This window comes from Dama dama, chromosome 23, assembly GCF_033118175.1.
Source record: "Dama dama isolate Ldn47 chromosome 23, ASM3311817v1, whole genome shotgun sequence".
Lineage (NCBI taxonomy): Eukaryota > Metazoa > Chordata > Mammalia > Artiodactyla > Cervidae > Dama > Dama dama.
In genome coordinates, this window is record NC_083703.1 from 19398196 (window position 1) to 19411856 (window position 13661).

The window sequence follows — 13661 nt, forward strand, 5'->3', positions numbered from 1 at the left end:
CCTCAACCTACCTTTTATTAACCTTCCTTCAAGAATTCCCAAGTAATAGAAATAACACAACAGAGCACTCGAGGTATGCTGAATTTGTGGTGATTTGCCACACCACAATAAAAAACTAACACGGAAGGGACAGGTAAAAAAAGGTAGAAATCCTTGGACTGAAAGATCAATATCTGCAACTTGACTCTGTGACAGAGGCTCCATGGCAGAAGGGAACTTGAGAGGTCAAGTTCAGCCACCACTGGCTCCACATCTCCCCAAGAAAGCAGGGTGGGGGGTGGGGTGGGGGGGCGCCTCTGTCCTGAACATTACATCTCCCCATGTCTACTCTCATTCTCAGTCCAGCTCTGCCCAGATGGTATGCAAGCAGAGCAGGGGGAACGTAGGAGAGAACCAAACTGCTTGTTTTGTATCATCTTCCATGCAGGGAGCCTGTCTCTTCCTTGGTTGTGCTCAAGGCGTAAGACCATTTTCACTGTTCTGTCTTGTCTCTAGCTTTAGTGAAAGCCTCTGCTTATGCAAGGTTTTGACACTGTTCTGAAAAGTCAGTGCCTCTCCTGCATCTACGGTTTGCTCTTTCTAGGGGAACAGGTCAAGGCTGATTTTTTTGGTTCCTTTGTATTTCTGTACCATCCAAGACATATGTAAGAATCACAACTTTATCACATGGGGGCGGAGTATCTCTTATCTGTAACATTTTAGTATTAACTCCAATTTTATTTTAACATGACTTCTTCAAAGTGTTCCCTCTACTGTCTTTCTTCCCTATGAATCATCTGTGCTGTGCTGCGTGTAGTCGCTCAGTCATGTCCGACTCTTTGCGACCCCATGGACTGTAGCCTGCCAGGCTCCATGCGGATTCTCCAGGCAAGAATACTGGAGTGGGCTGCCATGCCCTCCTCCAGGGGATCTTCCTGACCCCCCAAGGATTAAACTGGGGTATCCTGCATTGCAAGCAGCTTCTTTACCAGCTGAGCTACCAGGGAAGCCCAGGAATCATCTGTATGTCAGTTTAAATTAAAGCAATTTCTCTTTGCACATTAGAATTACGGTACATTTTCTGTTCCCAGCTGTTTCTCTTCTCCCCTCACTCTGGCCCAGCCTCTGGAGGGCAGGACACCAGCTGGTCCTCTGTTCACAGCAGCCGTTACCTTCCGGCTGCCGGCGGTGACTTCAGTGACTCTCGGAGCGTGTGGCCTGGCCAGCCCGCATACAGCTGCCCCACTTCAGATGCCCGGACAGCAGCTGCGGCCGGGCCCCTCAGCCAGCGCCCAGGCCCGTGTCAGCCGGCAGGCTCTCCCAGCACAGGGGCTCCAGAGAAGGCAGCAAGGGTGCCGGAGCCATCACTGCAGTGACCCGGGGACCCCACAGCTGTGGGGGGGTGGGGGGCTCACCATGGAAGGCGCAGGGCTCGCCCCCATGAAGGCACCTGGCTACAGAGCATCACGGCTCCCGACCTGGACTTGGGCCAGAAGCTTGGCGACTCCCGGTCACAACACACAGCCAGGCGAGTCCGTGAGGGACACAGTCTCTCAACACAGTTTGCTTCTCTGCCTGGTAATGAGCTATGAGGCAGGGTCACTTTGATTTCTGCTTTCATCTCTGTGCCTGGGTTCAGGGGAAAGAGTAATTATTTTTTGTTTTTCTCCTGGAAAATAAGAACAAGTTATTAAGCAGGGTGGCGGATGGCAAGAACATAAGCTGAGCCATTCAGGATGAAACAATATAGTTTGTTGGCCTGTGTTCATCAATTTCTCATGTCAGGTCCCGAACTGTCACTTATTTTGAGTGAAAAAACACTTCAGAGTGAGAAAAGCAGGTGCCACTCCCTCCCCCTATCCTGCAAAAAATTTAGAATTGGGCCTGCTTCTGGCAAAACAAATTTCTGCTACAGCTGTCTGAGGAGAGGACTCGCAGGCAATCGTTCAATCCAGAAGAGTGGAGCTGGAAGGGCAAGTACTCCGTGGTCCTCTGGTAGCACCAGAGCTTTGTTATCACCTCCCAGGCAATGAGGGGGTCACAAAGGAACATGCCGCAGTCCCCCCGGGAGTACACGCTCTTCTGCACAGGCCTGCCCTCGGCCCTGCTTCCACTTCTCTCTGCACAGCTGCGATGGAGCAATCACAGGGCGCCTGGGGGCCAGGGATGCAAAGAGGCACCTGCTTCTCACGACAGAATCCCCCCAGACGGAACAAGCTCAATCAAACACAAGTACCACCCGCAGAGGCCTGCCAGCCCCACATCTTCCCTGCCAGTCCCGCACGCCCTTCAGAGCACAGTTCACCGCAGTCTGTTTTCTAGAAAGTACACATGCAAAAGTCTCTTTTCTTCTCCACCATCTTCTCCTTCTCCCAAAAGAAAGAAAGCGCCGATTAAAATCAACAGATCACTGCCACAGCATGCCTACTAAAAGAAAACACAATAGTCTGGAAATTCATGCAGAGGTTGCCACAGCAACAGTTCGACAGCCCAACTCGCAGCATCAAGCATTTGATGCCTCCATGCTGCAAAGATTCCCAGGGCAGGGAGGGCTCCCTTGTTCTGTGATTGGAATTCTCACCACTGAGAACACTGTTTGAGTACCTACTGCACCATTCATATTCCTGCTCCCAGTCATCTAACCCACAGCTGATGACTCTGGAGATATCTCCCGATAGTTCTTTCAGCTGGATGACTGGGAGATGTCAGTTAGGAAAATCTCTTTCAGTTCTTAGAACAGAAAATACACTTCTCAATAAGGCTTATTCTTAACCAAGCACACAAGGTTACTTCAAGTAATCCAATCAAGTCAGCAACTACAAGGCTGCAGGCTGTGATGCCAAGTGCCCTCCTCCCTCCGAGGCCCACTGAAGTGCCCTCAACATGCATTCCCAAAGCAGGAGGACGGGGTGAGAAGAAGGTAACTGTTCAGCTTCTCCTCCCAGAATGAAACCCCAGCACTGTACCAGGGAGATTCTGAATAAAATGACTATTCATTGCATGACAAGGATGACTTCTTAGTGTCTCACAAAGGCTACCAGGCTTCCTCTACAAAACTACCCACATCAAATACATGTTGCTGGAAGAGAATTCAAATAGAAAGGAAAGTTATCCACGTGGCTGGAATCAGGCGAGAGAGAGTATCCAAGAGGCGATGGTGAGCGAGCCTCCGGTTGCACGTGTTTTCTGAGAGCCCCTATAAATAGGAGAACACATGCCTGGCCTGCTGTCCCAATAAAGCCCTATCTCCAGCCAAGACTACCATTTATTGACAGCAGCCAGACCCCAGGCTCCTGATAAGCACAATCTCCTCCTGTCCTTACAAACACCGGGGCAGGGGGAGGCGGGCAGTGAAGGGGGTAGGTATAGCTATCATTTCCTTTTTAAAGATGACAAAACTGAAAACCAGGGTGACTTGCCTGAAGCACACGTCTAGTAAGTGATGGAGTCTGTGCTCTCTCCACTCCACTAGCAATTTCTCAAGGGGGTACTTGTGTGACCAGCGGGATCCTCAGACATGTGGCCTCAGTCCCCACACTGAGCAGGGAAGGCCCTGGCCCCCTTCAGTATCACCTGAGCAGTTCTACCTGTACCTATTTTCTGTATCTTCAGTATCTGTGTAAAAGAGCATTAGAACACACACACACACACACACACACACACACACACACACACACACACAGAGGAATTCTCAACACTTCAGAAAATAAACAACAGTTTGAAAACCACTTTCCTTTGCCATAGTGCCAATTACATGGGCCCTGAGGGGCTGAGATGTATTTGGTAGGTATGCTGGGCAAGTGACACAGGGGGGAGGAAGAAGCATGTGCTGGAAACAGAAATGAGATGGCACATGAGGGCCAGGAAGCTCCAGAGACCTGGAGCAGGAGAGAGGTGAAGGAGCCTCTAGGGGTGATAACCGTCCACACCAGAACCAAATGTGCAGGTCACCCTCAAAGCAATGGCGTTCAATACAAACTGCAGAGAAACTGCTGTTCTGGGAGAGCCAGCTCTGATTTAAGAACTCAAATACCAAGACAAATGCAATAGATGTGTAACTCTATTTTAAAATCAACTGAATGTGTGCCAATCTTGCAAAAGAAGGTGAGCTTTCTCAGCATTCCTGCTCCTGAGGCAGTCTCACTAGGTATTCTGGGCAAGTTTTGGGGGGTGTTACTCTATCTGAGGTGTGCCTCCTACAAATTAATCACTAAAAAGGTGGCACAAAGGGCATTCAGACAAAGTCAAAATTAGTGGATGAGAATTTATCTATATTCACCTGTAACACAAAGATCAAATTATGCTTCTGTGCTAACTTATATGGTATATTTAATACAAAAATAATCTGAAGTCCTCACAGTTTTACAATATTATCCTTAAGAGCAAGGCAATAATGAATGTGTGGTTTGAGGTTTTCCATTTTCCATGATTTATTAAGAAGCGATACTCGGTTTAGCAAAGAGCAGTCTTCAAATAGACAAGCGGTAATTCATTTTGCACAGCTGGTTTCACACTCATGACCAGCATCAGATGATGCGTTCCTGAGAGATGGCTACAATAATGTATTCTACTGCACACGTAGGTTGTCTGAGCCTTACACTCAATGGCTTTCCAGAAGTCAAGAGACAAAAGGGGTTTTGAGTTCTTACTGCTTTGCTGTAAAAGTCACAATTCTCTATCTCTTATGTTTGTTCTTAAAATCTGGGCCAGGGTTGCGTGGTGGGGGGCGGGGGTTGAAACAGTTCTGTTTAGCTTGGCAAACACTTACTAAGCACCCTATATTGTGTGCCAGGTGTTGCGGAAATGCTGGGAATTCAAAGGTGATACAGACAACGCGGTGGCCCTAGAGGAGTCTGGGAAATTTAGTAGGAATGAAATATATATAAACAGAGAAGTTCTATGTGACTTAGTACAGATCAGGGTACTATGGAAATATAGAAAGAGCCTGTGGTAGGCAGAATAATGGCTCCAGAGATGTCCATACCCTAACCCCAGGAACCTATAAACATGGAGAACAGAAGATATGCAAAGAGAGAAGCAAGTCAAGAGATGTGAGGCTGCTAACTCTTGAAGACAGAGGAGACCACAAGCCAAGGGATGCAGCTAGAGAAGGCAGGGAGAAAGGGAGCTCCCAGAGCCACACACAGGGCTGCGTGATGTCAGACTGGTGATGTCAGCCTGGTGATACACGCGCACTTCTGAACCAGAGATAATAAACACGTCTTTAGCATTTTAAACTACTAAATGTGCAGTAATTTAAGGCAGCAACAGAAAGTTAATCAAGAGCCCTTCAGTGGGAAGATACTATTTACATGTGAACGAGAACACTCACTCTTACCAAAGCTTCATCAGCCAGGCTCAGCAAGGAGAGTGAGGCTGTCCAACCTTAACGCTCCCCCAGAAGCACAAACGGCCAAGCTCCACACGTTCATGGTGCTACAGTAGGTCTCCAGGGCCTGCTCTCGAAATACCCTTCACTCGTTCACCAGCCAGAGAGCTGTCACTGGGGAGACAAACCACTTGCCAAATTACAAGGCCACAACCATTGGGCTGGCACCACCACTTTGAACACATGCGTGCCGTGCATCTGATGCAGGCCTTCTGAGGTGCCTGCTAGCTGAGTCTACTTTGCAGCAGCCTTCGTCAACAGAGACTATAGATGTTGCTTATCATGGAGCACAGCATTTAAATGTGATGCCACAAAAAGCTACACAATCAGGGGCCACAGAGTCTGCTTCTCCGGAACTGCTCTGCAGAGGAAACAGCCCCCCAGTCTCCTGCCAGGCTGAATCCTGAAACACCAACTGGACGTGAGTGTGGAAAAGCACAAGGCGACGGCTGCCCCGGGGTCCCAGCCTGGAGAGTGTCTGTGCCTCATGATGACTCTGGGGAGCACGATCTCAGGAGGACCGAGGCCAAAGAGAAGGACCATGCCTCAGGGGTTATTTTCAGGAAAGTCAGGCTTCAGTATGAAATCCCTAGTTGTGTCCAGAATCCATCAACGATCTGTGGCTTAAAAATTATCTTGTGGATGCTGGCAGGAAGTTGCATTCAATGTGCTGTACATTAACTACTAAATTTATTACACTGTCCAAAATTTTGTCTTAGTTTTTTGCACTTAGAACACTTCCCACAGTAAATTTTTAAAAACAAGTGAACTGTATGAATACAGTCACTTTTAAAAACATGTGCATCCTCCCCTCCTCTCATGTCTAGAGTTTTTTCTTTTTTCTGATCTCCTCATAGCTTCTCGGAGGCACCACCCAGTGTCCAACTTTGCACATGTGGTCAGCCGGCTGATTAAAGCTGCTTCCCGTCCCACCACCCTGTCCCACGTCTGTACCAGATGGGACACTGAGCAGACAGCAATGCAAATTACCCTATTAAAGGCTCAGCAGAGGGCTATACGAAAGATGTCTGCTTTACTCTTAACGATGGGCTTCCCTAGTAGCTCAGACGGTAAAGGCATCCTCCTGCAATGCAGGAGACCTGGGTTCGATCCCTGGGTCAGCAAGATCCCATGGAGAAGAAATGGCAACCCACTCCAGTACTCTTGCCTGCAGAATTCCATGGACAGAGGAGCCCAGCAGGCTACAGTCCATGGGGTTGCAAAGAACTGGACACGACTGAGCGACTAACACACACACATTACTCTAAACCATGGTTTTCCAAACTCACTGACAAGTGAGTTTGTCCTTTTTCCCACCTAAAAGGACTGTTTCCCAAACTTCTTTGATCTTAAGGCTCACTAAGGACTACTGCTGACACTGAGGATTCCTGCCACACAGCCAACCCTGGCCCCTTCTTCTAATCTCTGAGTCTTCAAGGGGAGGATCTTGTCATGTAACAAGCAGCCCAGATGGCTTATCGTCAGACCAGTTTGGAAAAGGACTGACAAGCCAGCATTTGGCCAGCAACACTGCTTCCTGTTCAAAGGTTTCTAAGCGATTTCCAGCTCAATTTCCTAATTTAAAGGCACGATCTTGGGAATTTGCTGGCGATCCAGTGGTTACAACTTGGCACAGTGGCCTGGGTTCAACCCCTGATCAGGGGACTGAGATCCCGCAAGCTGCACAGTGCAGCCCAAAATAAAGAAAGAAATATCTAAGGCAGGATCCTAAGCACCATCACCCGTGCAAGAGTACCTAGCATGCAGAGTGGAGCGTTTCTACTACACCTGAGCCGTCACGGCAACAGGTTTCCATCCTATGCGTCTCCCCACCAAATTAACCATCATTGTTATGCCACCCAAAACTGGCCTCTTCAACGTATCGTTTTCCACAGCTTGCCACAAAATCGCTATGAGAAAAGCACTAATTTTTTTCCCATTTCAAGGAAATGAAACAGGCTAGGGAATTTTACGCTATTTGTCCTAAGTCAGAGTTTCTCAGCACCGTGGACGAACGTTCTGGGCAGAGTTCTTTGCCGTGGGGGTGGAGAGGCTGCCTCGTGCCCTGGAGGATGCTGAGCTGCAAAACCCGCCTCAACATACAAGATGCCAAGGTCAGACCCCTCCAGCTGTGACCACAAATGTCTCCAATCCTGACCACACACCCTCGGGCACACAATCAGGTAGGGACACTGCCCTGAGTGAAGCTCCAGGTCAGAGCAGAGGTCTCCACCAGCTCACCACCTGGGCGGGAGCAGCCTCGATGCCATCCTTTGCGGCTCCACCCAGCCCGCCCTGCTGGAGCCCTCACTGCCTGGTCTCATGGGCTGCAGGCCCAGGAGAAGTTTGCAGAGGGACAGAGTGAGATAAAGGTGCAGTGCGTGCCCGCGGTGATTTCTGGCACAGACTCCTCGTGCAGTAGAGTCTTGTGTCTTTCCTCCTGTCCTGCCAAAGGCTCCAGCAGCATGCATATGAGATTCTCATTCTGTCCACTTAAAAAGGAATCACAGAAAGAGAATTCTGCCTGCCAGGATATACCTCATGTATTCAACAGCCAGGAAGGACCATTTTTAAAAACAATCTCTTCATATGAAAACACTACTTTCAGTAATAATTACGTAAAAATCAACTATTTTCATGATTTGTTCTTCAGTATCAGAACCACCCATTTTAAAATAATACATTTCAACTTTACTGATATTAAGCAAATTTAGTAAAACAGTTTATGTATGACCTAAAATTTGAACTTACCAAAGAAAAAATATTACACCTCCAGATCTGTTTTAATTTTTAAACAGAAAAAAAAAAACTCCATATGGTCACACAGAATGACAGAATTATTCAATATCACTACTATTGTTCATTTCAAATCTACTGTTTAAATGCAGAAATACACAGTACCACAGGGGTTAAGTAGGGGAAGAAGGTCTGAAGCAAGCTGGAACAATTCCAAACTCTTAAAAATCTTCTCTTGAAATGAATGCACATAGCTGAGTCCCTCACCACATGTTAGCAGCTAACTGTATAATTAGCAGTCTCTGATTTAACTTTCATGCAGTCTACGATGTCTACTAAAGGCTAAGTAATCAAAAAGTACTCATTTGAGGCTTACACATATATTGTTAAAACTCAAGTTACCATGGCAATTGTGCAGAACACACACCAACAAAAGATTTTTGTTGGAGGAGTATGCCATCACCGACATTCACAATTACAGGTACAATTCTAGACTTTCGGATTTTGCAGACAAACTTTTGGATGGTTTTATTAAACTGTCAGAAAAGATAAGAAGCATTCCCAAGCAGTGCAGTCAAGAGAGTCAGCACTCAGGCTGCCAAGGCCAGCTGCTGCTGTGTGACCCTGGGTAAGTTACTTCATATCTCTGGGCCTGTCAGTTTTCTCATCATCAAGATGGAAATAAATAATACCTGCCCCACGGAGCTGTTGTAAAGTAATAAAAGCAGAGTTAAGTGCTCTAGACATAACGGGCAGCTGTACCCAGGAAATACCTTGAAATTACTGAATCTGGGGATGAATCTATAGGGATACACTATACTAGTCCATTTCGGCATCCTACACATACTCGCCTCAATGACTGGATGTCGGACTGATGCCAGGCTTTCATTCCAAAATACAAACCCACACGGGACCAGCACTTTCAAATCCAAGCCCCTGATGACCTGAGACTGGTGCCTGGATCTTCCTGTTCTTCACAGATCAGAGTCCAGCAAAGGACACAATGACGGGGGCCGTTGCTGGAGGAAGGAAATACCCCCTCAAAAGGCTGAGTTGAAGGCAATACTATACACCACAAAAGACTCTTAAGGCTTTCTGAGGGTGAGCTGGGAAGAAAGCTGGGGACCCCTTTTAGCACACGCAGGACTTTCCAACCAAGGAAGCCTTCAGTCAAGCTCACCCTCGAAACACAAAGCCATGCCATGTCCTTTCCCTGCTCTCTTAAAACACCCCTCAGCCTGCCTGAGCGCCTGCCTGATGCTCCCCATAAAGTTTCGGATGTGACAACACGCCCTGTGTGTGTGTGGCTTCATGAGCCCCTGACCTCCGAACCAAGCTCAAGCAGGGGCCACCCCACTTCCACACGTCTCCGGGTGTTCCTTCCGACTTCGGCCCAAGTCTTTTCCAAGGTCGCCACTTGGTATGCCAACCCTGTGGGCACAAACCTACAGGTGTCCACAGGAGCAGAAGGCCTGAGGATCAGGACCCACTCCACCCCTGACTACCTATGACTTGAGACTGGCAGGTGTGAGTCTCACTGTCACACTCATAAAACACGGCTGGCCATCCTGCCTGCCCCTTGATGACGCCGAGGAGCAGAAGGGGCGGATGGCAAGCTGCAAGCTGTGGTGCTACACACACAGCGGCTCCCCGAGGTGATGAGCCACCCCCCACCCCCCCAGCACCTGCCCTGCTCTCTGCCCTCCGCCGCTCCCGAGGCTCTGCTCTAAAGGCTTAGATCACTGAACACAAACAGACAAAACCTCAGCTCTCCTCATACCCGAGCAGTAACGGAGGACTTTCAGGGAGTCATCCATGTAAACAGGCTAACACCAGGCACAATCTCTCATACTGCCAAACACTGAATATCACACATCTTATCACAGCCCCCAAGGCCAACAGCTGGGGTTCCCTCTCAACTTCTGAGCCCCTTGGAGGAAGGGAATATGTTGATCACACCACAGAGAATCACTGAAAAAGAAAAGCCACTTCTCCCACTGACAACAACACTGGTAATAAGGAAGAGCTCAGAAGTCAAGCAGATGTCAATTTTGAAAAATCTAAATGTAACAAGTCACCTCCAGGTTAATTATCCAAGTTTCAGGGTTAGGATAAAGAATAACGAAACCTCTTTAAGGTAATGGCTCCCATACTCACAAACTTTTCGTCATCAAATTGAAAACAAAACCAAAAAACAAAACAAACCAAACAAAAACTGATCAAAGTGCTGAGAAAGCAGGTCTTAATGTAGAAATGGATCCAGGTGGAACTCAGCCTCCCGTGGCCCTGCTGCCCCCTCCCTGCCCGGGCACCTGTGTTCCCCGCGCACATCCAAATGGACACTGGGGTCAATTCCTCAAAAGAGGTGATGGCTGGAAATCACACGTGTATCGCCTGCCTGAAACATCTTCATGAGCTCAAACATCACCACAGAAGACTCCCAAGATGGAGGTCTCAGCCAAATGTCAAATATCAAAATCTGCAATTATCTGGTACCCTTGGGGAAAACGTCACTCACCATCAAAGTTATCAAGAAAGCACCAAAAGATGAACTACTCGTCCGGGAAAGCAGCCTCCTTCCCTTCAGATCCGGCACAGCAGGCAGCTGCTGAACACGACCTCCTCCAATACCAACCCGCAGGAGTTCATGCGTTAATCCCAGCTTTATCAGTGCCCTGCTCTCTCTGGGGCACTGTGCCCAATGCTGGAGATGGAGCGATGAGAGCCTGGATCAAAGAAGATAGAGCTATAAAGAATTATAATATGAGACAATAGTAGTTGATGTATGCACTTAATATCTACTATGTGCTAGTCCTACGGACCTCGAAATAGGGTCCTCAAAATGGGGAAATCCTGCCTTCTGCTGTAGCACGGACAGACCACAGGGGCACGACGCTGTCTTTACTGTATCTCACAAACTCTAGAGAGCGGCTTTTGCATCCACCTCTCCAAGCCCATGTTGTGCCCGGTACTCAGAGAGGGGCACCAGAAGCACAGCGCTGTCTGCCCGCCGCTGCCTGTCCCAGGCTGTCTCCTACGGGAAGCCAACGAGTACAGCAGATGCCAGAGGAGAGACACACACTTGGGATGAAAGTGAAGGAGAGACAAGCGTGGAGAGGTGGCCAGGAACCCAGAAAGCGAAAGGAGACCGGCCCCACGCTTGGTATTGAACACGAGGTCATCCCTGGGGCCTGGCTTCATCCACTCAGCCCAGTACTCTGGAGATGCCCCCAGGGAGTTACATGTTTAGGTGGTATGTTTCTTCTGATTGTTGTGTAGAGTTCCATGGGGTACTCACTGACCCGTTTAAGGACATCTGTGTGGTTTCTGGTTTCTAACTATTCCAAATAAAGTTGTTGCAAACACTCAGAGGGAAGGTAGAGATGGATGGAAGAAGGAAGGAAGGGGCACGGGTCTACCCACGCTCTTTCCCTGGAGCTTTTCAATGTCTTTTCTTACAATCTGAACCCTCACTCGTAACACTTATTTTCTGTCGAATGACAAACATCAGAGTACTTGCTCAGCACCACTTCATACCAAGTACTGATAATACGCTTTTGTCTCCTTTGCATTCTGGTTTTAACAATCCAAATCTCTTTCGTGGGCAGACTTCATTTCCCCCACCCTTTCTGTCAGTGTTCTCTTTGGCATATTTACCTATTTTCCAGAGATCCACGTGTCAGATCTCCAGTTAGACCTCTAGTATGCTATGAACATAAACTGTTTCAGAATGCCCATCTGAAAAACCAAGACACTTCACAAAGGTCAAGGATGCATCAGCATTCAATGAGATGCTTCCCACTGGCTCATTTATGAACCACCAACCCATCTGCACCTGCAAAACATCTCAACACAATCTCCTGGTTGGAAGTGTCATTTGTCACCAGCCTCCATGTCACGAGACAGATTTTCAGCACTAAAAATTAATGTGCACTCATTTATCATGAAGATGGATGAGAGATAAAACCTGGTGTGACTGGCTATGGAGAGGAACAGAATACTCTTAAAATATTTATATTGGTTTATCGAGTTCTCATAGAGCAAGCTTCTTTTCATTTCTCTGTTAGGAAACATTTGTATTCCTACTGAGAAAATGGAAGGATCAGCTACCCACAACCATGTCAAATACATTAAAAATTTATAGGAAAAAACGAACCCCGTGGTAATATTCCTTCTCTGGTTTCATAAGCGATATGGTACATACACTTCATACAGCTGCCCTACTATACATCTAAGCCTCAGCATTTGTTCTGAAAAGGAGAGGGCCAAAAATCAAATCATTTCAACATGCCGAGAGTTCTGTGGGCAAAGGCAAAACAGAGCAACTTCAATGGGGAAACTAACTTTACAGGTTGCACCTCCTGCCATAAGTGTAAATATCGAATTGTGTGATACTGCCAAATAGTTGCCAATCAAATCTTTTTAAAAAAGTACAAATTGATGCTATTGACTGTAGTGTACACTGCTTTCCTAGAATAAATACACACTTCCTTCTATGCAATCACCAGCGGAAAAAAATGAAACTGCTATTAGCATAGGACACTCTAGGAAACAAGTGAGCACAATCATAAAGAACGTTCACCAGCTCTTTATAACATGCGTCACCCGATGCGCACAGACATGGGAAAGGATGTTCAGAAGGGCAGAATCACGCATCCTTGCCCCCATCACCCTAATGAGGAGCAGGGGGCACCCTCACCCACTCTCCTCTACCTCGTCATCCCCACCCCCCGAGGTGCAGCCAGATGTTGCTGGGATGTAGACTGCTGAGTACTTAGTGTGTGCCAGGCCTGGGCCCCACATTGCTAAAAGGTCAGTTGTGTGATCCCCACTTTGTAGGTTAATAAGGTGACAGGATGTAACCACCCCAAACCACACCCAGGGAGAAGCAGAGCCTGGATTCAAACTGAAGTCAGCCCAGCTAGGGCCTGTCCTCTGATACTGACAGGCATGTTCTCACTACATTTTATTAACATTTAAAATTATTCCTGGATTTAAAAATTCTTTCAGTCACAAACCTAGCAGAGGAAATAAAGCATGACTAAAAATAACCATAGTTTTAAGGAATGTGTTTCCATTCTCTACGGAGTGAGATCTACAGTTAACTGACCCATAGCACAGTGGAGGAAGGGGAGCAGGAAAGGCTGATTCCGGCCAAGGCCTGAGCCTGTGTGAGTGAAGGCACGTCGGCAAACAGCCGGGTGTGTTGGGGGAATGACACTCGGGACAGAGGGGCTGGGCAGGCAGATGGGCAATGGCCTGGCCACCACAGAAGTCACCCGGGCTCGTGCCAGCGACAGGGAGTCACCTAAGCTTTGTGAAGAGAAGAGGATGACACAGACAGACTTTGCCAGACTAATCTGTGCAGGCTCACCTCAAGCTGCGCCAGGTGAGAGGCTAACAGCGAGACTCCTCTCCTCCCAACAGCAAAAGGGATAGAGCTGGACAGAGTGCCTCCGCCTGCCTCCCGCCCTCTCCTCCTTCCTGACTGCCCCAGGGGAACCCGGTCCCTTCCCCCATCCTCCATGACAGCTCTTTATTCTGAATCTTCTGTATA

General features: G+C 47.9%; 1 protein-coding gene across 3 annotated transcripts in view; it reads right to left on the reverse strand.

Annotated features, from left to right (window-relative positions):
- The window catches only part of CCNY (cyclin Y), a 114976-nt gene that overhangs the window by 71679 nt on the left and 29636 nt on the right, over nt 1-13661 (reverse strand). The window contains exon 1 of one of the 3 annotated variants that reach the window (XM_061126123.1): nt 10623-10761. The exons of the other annotated variants lie outside the window; for them this stretch is intronic. The gene's annotated coding sequence lies outside the window, so the exon portion shown is untranslated. Of the gene's footprint in view, nt 1-10622; nt 10762-13661 lie in introns of those variants that run through there. 3 annotated transcript variants of the gene reach the window in all.